We start from the raw sequence: 8,315 nt of genomic DNA, 5'->3' as shown, positions 1-8,315 counted from the left end.
TTGGTCAGACATGGTGGCACATGGCTATATTTTCATCTAATTGATAGGCTGAGAAAAGAAAATCACTTGTACCTGGAAGGCAGGAGGTTGTAGTGAGGCAAGATAATACCACTGCACTCCAGCCTGAGCACCAAAATGAGATTTCATCTTAGAATAAAATAAGCAGGATAAATTAAGATAAAATAAAATAAGATAAAATGAAACTCAGTCAAGGAAACTGATTTACATGAGGAAAACTAATACTGCTTATTGAGTTTTCATAGGTTTTTTTAATCACTTCTGAATTGTAATTACTGTATCTCTTAAACAAAGTGAGGCACACAGTTTACAGTTATTGTAAACTTTTGAGGATTGGAAGACTTTTTTAAAAATAAAGTATGCCAAGAAAAAAGAAAGAAAATCAAGATTATGACTCAGAGACATAATACTTATAGAGCTCTATTACATAGATTTGCTGACAAATATTTATAAGGTCATAATAACTAGCCTAGTTCAGTCCCAAAATTCAAAACTTAATTTTAATGAATGAAACATATTACAATAGCGATATATTTTCTACTGAGTTTGAAACCCAGTGTCTTCATTGTCACCCCAAGAGGGACATCAACATCTCAGCTCTTTAATGCCCATTTCACATGTGTTTTTAACACTATCCTGCAAAAGAAAATATAATATAGGTCCAACTTAAAATATGAATATAGAAAAAAATGGGGAGTAAAAGCAATAGAGAATCTGAGGGAATTCCTGTACAATTTTTTCAAGCCTTTCAGGTTATCTTTTCTTTTTTCATTAGAAATCTCTAGAATATATGATATCACCAATTTTGCTCTAACAAGACATAAACAAATTTGTTTTCACAACTGTGGGGAAAAGAGGTTGCTCTGACATTGAGCAGAAGAGGCCAGAAATGCTGGTCAACATCTTACAATGCACAGCAAATGCTCTCACAATAAAAAAATTATCTAAAAATAAAATTTCTTAAGGTAGGATTTAAAAATACTATTCAATAGGTAAGCTTTATCATCTACAAGGATAAGAATGCTCATCTGAATCACAAACAATTTAGAAATATATTATTATAGAACTCTGTGTAAGAAAAAATAAAACACAAACTTTGTCCTTTTTTTCTAAACCTAATAAACCATACCATCCAAGCATTACAATGGGTGTAGCTTTACTTTTAGTAGAGTCTTCATACAAAATGTTCACCAACTCTTGGTTAACAGCCACTGTTCAAAGAATAATTGGAATAAAAGTTCTAATATTATAATCTATGTTACCCCTAGGGTGTTGAATTGAATGCATATGGAGATGGCTAATCATATTGGCAAGAATTAAAAGAGGCAGACAGAACATAACATTTTATATTGGTTACCCCACATTTGTGGTTGATTGCTTGTGTTGTATTTTGTCATATCAGTGCAATGTGCCATGCATATTTGCCTGATTACATTTTCTCTGCAATAAACTTCTCCAGGGCAGAAACCGAATATTATTTCTGCATGACAAACCGAAGGCAGAAAAAAGCACATAGAAATCTGTTAGATGTTTGTACAATAATGGTATTTTGCTCTGTGACTACAGTATTAGGACTTTTGAAGCTTTTGTTTATGCTCCCCTTCCTTTTCTTTCACAAGCTACTGTGAATAGTTGTATTAATTGTTAATAATTCTTATTCTATCATGTAAATATCTCATGTAATTTGCAAAAATGCATTACTCTGACAAGAGATACTGAATCATAGAAAGATTAAGTACCTTATTCCTTTGAAGTGACTTATATGGCAAATGACTCATTTATCTAACCACCTGTCTACTTGACTAAATTTTACAATATTACCTCAGTGTGTGTGATTATTTTGCTACTTTTTAAAATAACTTTTTTGTGAACTCTGTTATAATAACCCATGTCTGAAATAAGCAATAATAATAAAAATTAGAAGTAAAATGCTTTGCAAAAAAGAAATATAAAACAAGGCATACCATTTATTTTCAGTTAATTTTAGTGTTTAATTTCTTTCATTATATTTTTAAAGTCAAAGTTTATATGAATATTTTTATTAATGAAGACAAACCAGAATTAAGTAAGACAGGAGGCAGAAAAGATTACTATCTCAGGATCATAAAACACCTTCAAATCATCTTTGTTCATTTAGCTATTTTCAAACTACAATTCTATATACACAGAGAATTTTAGTAATAGACACAGTAAAATTTAGGTGGATGATTATTTCAGTTTTATAAGAACTTCAGTACATTACCTAAACACTAAGCAGAAAGTGGCTTAATTTAAGGAACATTACATTAAGTGTAATTAGACAGAAATTATAAAGGCCAAGTATTTCATGTTTTTATTCACATGTGGGAAATAAACAAGTTGATTTCATGGAGGCAGAAAATATCATGGTAGATCATTGTAGGCTGGAAAAGACATTAAGCAAACAAATAAATGAGTAAGTTAATAGGTTAAAAAAAAACACAAGAAATAATTTATAAAGTTTGATTGTAGAGCAGGGAGATTATAGCTATAAATAATTTATTATATATTTCAAAACAATAAGAATTTTAGATTTCAAACATACTTGACAATTAAATACATTTCTGCAATGACTAATATACCAATTACCAATAGGCCAATTAAGAAATTGGTCATTGCTCATTGTCCATGTGTTACCTTACCAAATATCATTTGCACTTTGTAAATATGTAAATTTAAAATGAACCCATTTAAAAGAACAATAAATGAAGGTTCACTTCAATGAGAAATTTTACTAAATCAGGCCATTTCTGAATGTAAAAATCTCTTTCACTCAATAGTCCAGCACATTGTGGTCTAAATTCTGAGTTTGAAAGTGCTTGCAACATGTTCTTGGGCAATCTGAAGCAATGGCATAAAACTCACATATGCCACTCATCAACACTGAGTGAAAATTTTGATCCACAAAACTCCTGAATGCCATGAAACAGTATGTACAATTGAATGATAATTACAATAGTTTCTTGCCTTGGTGTTGAGACTGCTTCTATGGCTGAAGACCATAAAATAATTTTAAAATCTGCAACACTGATATTACATTCGTTGAATTAAGAAAACAGTCCAATAAGGAAGTGCTCAGAAGAATTCAAAGATAATATGAAAAATATATTACCACAGAAGTGTAAGGATGTGCTCTACTCATCCTGTTCAAGAGCAAGTAGTCTCTTATTTTCTAGGATCAAATTTGAAACCACCTCAGGAGTTACTGAATCTCACTGTCACATGGGCAATGCCTTTGAAGAGCTTCCTATTCACCACCAGAAACCTGCTTGGCTGACTAATGTCAGTTTCAGGATGGGAAGACAATGTTCCACTTAGCAGGCTTTCATAGAGAACAGAAATGAAAAGGCTAATTGAAGGTGGAATGAACAAATTAGCTCAATGATTGAACTGCAAGCTCTTATTTTATGAGTGATTAATAATGTTAAACCAGTATTTTTTAAAGGGATTTGTTTGAATTCATGATTAGTAAATAGTAATCAATGTCCTGGACATGTAGACAATAAAAAACTGGACTAACAAGCAGATGAAAGTATGTGACACATGTACATTCAACAAACTCTGTCACATACTAGCACAGCTGCTTAATAGTTAAAATTTAAGGAGTATATTAAAAAATGACATGTTGGTATCCATTTGAATAACCTGCAGGATGTTTGGGAAATGATTAGAACCAGCAACTAGACATCATGATGTATTCCCTTGAGGTGGCAGCATTATCAATATGCAGCAGTAATGCCAGAGTCAGGATTAATCTACATATATTCCTCTTGTACACTCTAAGAAACAGAAATTGCAAAAATCTATGTCTAGGCCAGAAGAGAAACATAGATTACAAATAAGTATGGCACAAACTGAAAGACCCTTAACATAGCTGGGTTACAATGTACCATTATCAGTAGTGCTCACTGTGTATTTCCAGGTCTTGACTAACATAGACTGCTCTTTGTATTCATCGTGATCGATACTAATGATTAAAATAATATAAGAATAAAAACATAATACATTGTAACCAATTTGAACAAACAAATTGCTCTCTTTATAACTATGAAACATATTTCCTGGCCTTTTGTGTCTAAAAATAACCTTATAAATTTTACATCAAAATAAAACATTATATGAATTATATAAATTCAGAAGAGAATTATATTTTAACTGAATTCTACAACCAATAACAAAAGTTTTAATATAATAGAGAAATAAACTATGACAATTATTGCTTTATAGAACAATTGTGACTGACTAGCAATTTAATCAGAAATCTTGTTGTAATGGTATTTCAAACTACTGTGGTTTCTGATGATATGTACTTCACTGGCATTACATGAAGCAAAGTTTGAGCAGCTTTATCTAATGTATTCTACCAAGCACATAAAATATATTTTACTATGCTTCACACATATTGACATATACAATTTTTGCATATTGCTTTTACTATTTTAGAATTCCTATTATAAATATATTGCTATTCTTTATCTCAACAAGAAATTGAATTGTCAAACATTAAATGTGAAGACCATACGTACAATTAAAATCTGCTTGTTTTTCACATTTTTCTCCCATTTTATATTTATTCTGCATATGATTCAACATTCTAGATATATGTGTCAAACTTATAATTTGAAATCTTTAGGTGTCCCATGTAGTTTGAAAGTGGAGTCTGCTGAAACAGATTTTTTTTCTAACAGTAAATTCCATGACTATTCCCTCAATCCATCAAATCACAACCCAAACATATGTCTCATCATCTCCTTACTGCTGCTCTACTTCCTCCAATATAAAATTATCAAAATGTGCTAATTCTAACTCATAAAGAGCTTATGAATCTGTCCACACATTGCGGTTTTTCTAATACAGAACAACCGCAAACTTCTACTGATAATTTTCAACACTTTCTTACTGTGGTCTATTGTTATAGCCAGTAAGACATTTTTAATTTAATCTGTCTGTGATCATGTAATGCTTCATCAAGTCAAGCTGAATATCTCATCTGATTGCTAAGATGACAAGTTATGCCAATACTAAATCTGTACCCACTAATTACCATGTTAAAAAAAAAAACAACTTGATAATCTCATCTTTTATTCTTGCAAAATGTTTTTTTCCTCTCCAAATCTAAGTCATATACTTTCTGCAATATGCTTCAGAGAACTTTTAATTTTTTTTGTTTATTCTAATGCTTTATATCCTATCAGGACTGTGTACTCAGTGTTGTATTTCCAAAACCATAATTAGATTGCTATTGTAACTCACTTTCTGAGGTAATAAGAACTTAATTAAAGGAAGCTATTTAAATATTTATTTATTTACCCTTCATCCTTGAAGGGAATATCTATTACTCTTTGTAGAAACACTAGTATGTTTGATTATATGGTACTTTTGGGGACTTACAGGGAATGATGCACTATGTGCTACAAATGTGTGGGCTCACTGTTCTCAAACTGAAAAAAATTATAAAACCTAATACATACTGTCCTAATTAATTAAGATGTATGAGTGTATACCAACTGTTGGCAATTAAAATTACTCTTAGTTTATAATGTAATCCAACAATGTATTTTGAGTGAGCAACTAACATCTCAAATTCAATTGTGAAAAACAAAATTAGTCACTTTCATTTTCAGTGAAAATCCTGGTTAGTAAGTGATTTTAATTATACATCATGTGTGGATCCTGGGACCTAGACAGAAGTGCACATAAATTTTGATTTCTCAGAATCTACCTTCATGTGTCCCAGGACTTACCTATCTGTAAAGCACACAGTAGACCAACTTGGAACATTTAACAAACCTAATATCTAGCTTGTATTGCTCAGACCAGCTATTTACATTGTAACAACACTTGGATTTTACCAATAATCCTTAAGACAATATTTATTTCTTAAAGTCACGTGAACTGAAAAATATTTAAGTGCTTTATTTTTCAAGCCAATTACTTAGAAATTCTTTTTGTAGATATTACAGGCAACACATATATAACAATCCAAACAGATAGAAGATTCAGAGATTTTTAATTGTCAGTTTCTTAATTGGATTACTATTCTCAGGTTGGAGCCCTTGGAGAAACAGGGCTAGTAGCATGAATTTTTAGGGCTTAATAAAAAGAAACAGCTGAAGATATTTAGCTCACTTTCTATGGGAATCTTTTTCTTAATGTGGAGTGTGAGGCAGTTTTTATATATTTTATGTGGCAAGAGCATGCTTTTTGTATTTATTTATTTATTTATTTATTTATTTATTTATTTATATCTGGGTGGCCTTACTGCATTTTCTTTTTTTCTTTTTTCTTTCTTTCTTTTCTTTTCTTTTTTTTTTTTTTTTAATCTGGATGGCCATGCTATATATTTTTTTAATCACTTCTCCGAAATATAATTACTATTAGCCATCTCACACAGTGAATTTTCTACCTAGTTATAACCAAAGTTTCCTCATAATGTGAAGTAATTTTATACCACCAAAACTCAAAATGTTAGATAATATAATACATAAGAAAACAGAGTCTTTGATTTTGAGAGAAAAGTATCTCCTTTTAATTTTGGAGGTTTCATGAAAAAACAGATGTTTGGGGTGTGTGTGTGTGTGTGTGTGTGTGTGTGTGTGTGTGTGTGTGTTTTAACATGGAGTCTGTGGCACTTATTCTGTTTTTCCTTAGGATTCCCATTCTATCAGAATTTATATTAGGGAGTCCCTCATAAATGCATTAAGACTGGTTAGACAACAAAAAATAATAATTTGGTGGATGGAGAAGAAAAGAGACCTTCTATTCTAGGGAAAAATGCTTTTAAATATATCCATAAGTTGAATATCCACTTCTAATTAAGCTGAACACTTTTCTTTAAAACTCTTTAAAAATTCCTTGTTACTTGACAAGTAGTTTAGATTTTCATCTTTTGAACCGTACAAAAAGTAACCTCAGAGATGAAACAAACAAGGCCTAATTAGGTTATGATAACGGTGAGCATGCAGGGTATTTTCAGAGGAATGACAGGCAGCTTTTGATACAGTCATTGCAAAATTGTGACTGAGATAGTGAAAGAGAATTCTCCCAAACAACTTCATTTTGTTTCTCTACCCCAAGGCATCCTTTTCCATCTCTGGGCTTAGACTGGACCACCTTTGGAGAAGCTGGTTTACAGTCTACAGTCTAGAGCAAATATAATAACAACTGTTTCCAAGATATACTTCCCTATTGACTGGGTACAAGCTAGGACCTAGAAGCAACTAAATTTTGACCCTCCCTAAACTGCTAGATTCTACTCTGTATTTTGCTATTATGGTCTGTGCTAAGCATTTAGCTATATAGAAATGCTAAGCATTTACCCATATAGAAATGGTTCTCACTAAACTCTGGACTTAAAATCTTCTAATTAAGAACTGTCTTAAGAGACAAAAGGTTAGAAGCCTTAAATGGAACAGATGGCACATTCCCTGCCAGGGGAACAATATGGAGATTAACATGTGGCTACAGAACACAGTACTTCTGATTGCTAGAGTCAGACACTTTCCAAATGAGAAGATATTTAGAGCCTGAGGTTAACAGTGAAAAAAACAAGCTGTGGTGTTGCTGTGAAGAAAAAACGAAAAAAGTGCACATCATAGAGAATTTCCATTTCCAATATGTGGTTATGTTGGCCTAGAAATGCTATGTACCTTGAAGAGGATAGCATTGAATCTATAAATTACTTTGGGCAGTGTGACCATTTTTGCCATATTGATTCTTTCAAACTATGAGCATGGAATGTTTTTCCATCTGTTTGTATCATCTTTTGTTTCCTTAAGCAGTGGTTTGTAGTCTCCTTGATCAGGTCCTTTGCAGCCTATGTTAGTTGTATTTCTAGGTATTTTATTTCCTTTGTAGAAACTGTGAATTGCAGTTTGTTCTTGATTTGGCTGTCTTTCAGTCTGTTATTGGTGTGTAGGAATGCTTGTGATTTCTGTACATTGATTTTGAATCCCAACACCTTAAATTTCATATGGAATAAAAGGAGACCCCATATATCTAAAATAATTCTAAGCAAAAAGAACAAAGTGGGAGGCATCATGCTACGTGACTTCAGACTATACTACAAGGTTACAGTAATGAAAACACAATGGTATTGGTACATAACAGAGATATAGACCAATGAAACAGAACAGAGGACTCAGAGACATCACACATCTACAACCATCTGATTGTTGACAAACCTGACAAAAACAAGCAATGGGGAAAGGATTCCCTGTTTAATTCATGATGTTAGAAAAAAATGGCTAGCCATGTGTGGAAAGGAGAAACTTGGTCCC

This window comes from Saimiri boliviensis, chromosome Y (genome assembly GCF_048565385.1).
Source record: "Saimiri boliviensis isolate mSaiBol1 chromosome Y, mSaiBol1.pri, whole genome shotgun sequence".
Classification (NCBI taxonomy): Eukaryota; Metazoa; Chordata; class Mammalia; order Primates; family Cebidae; genus Saimiri; species Saimiri boliviensis.
This window is presented reverse-complemented; position numbering follows the sequence as displayed.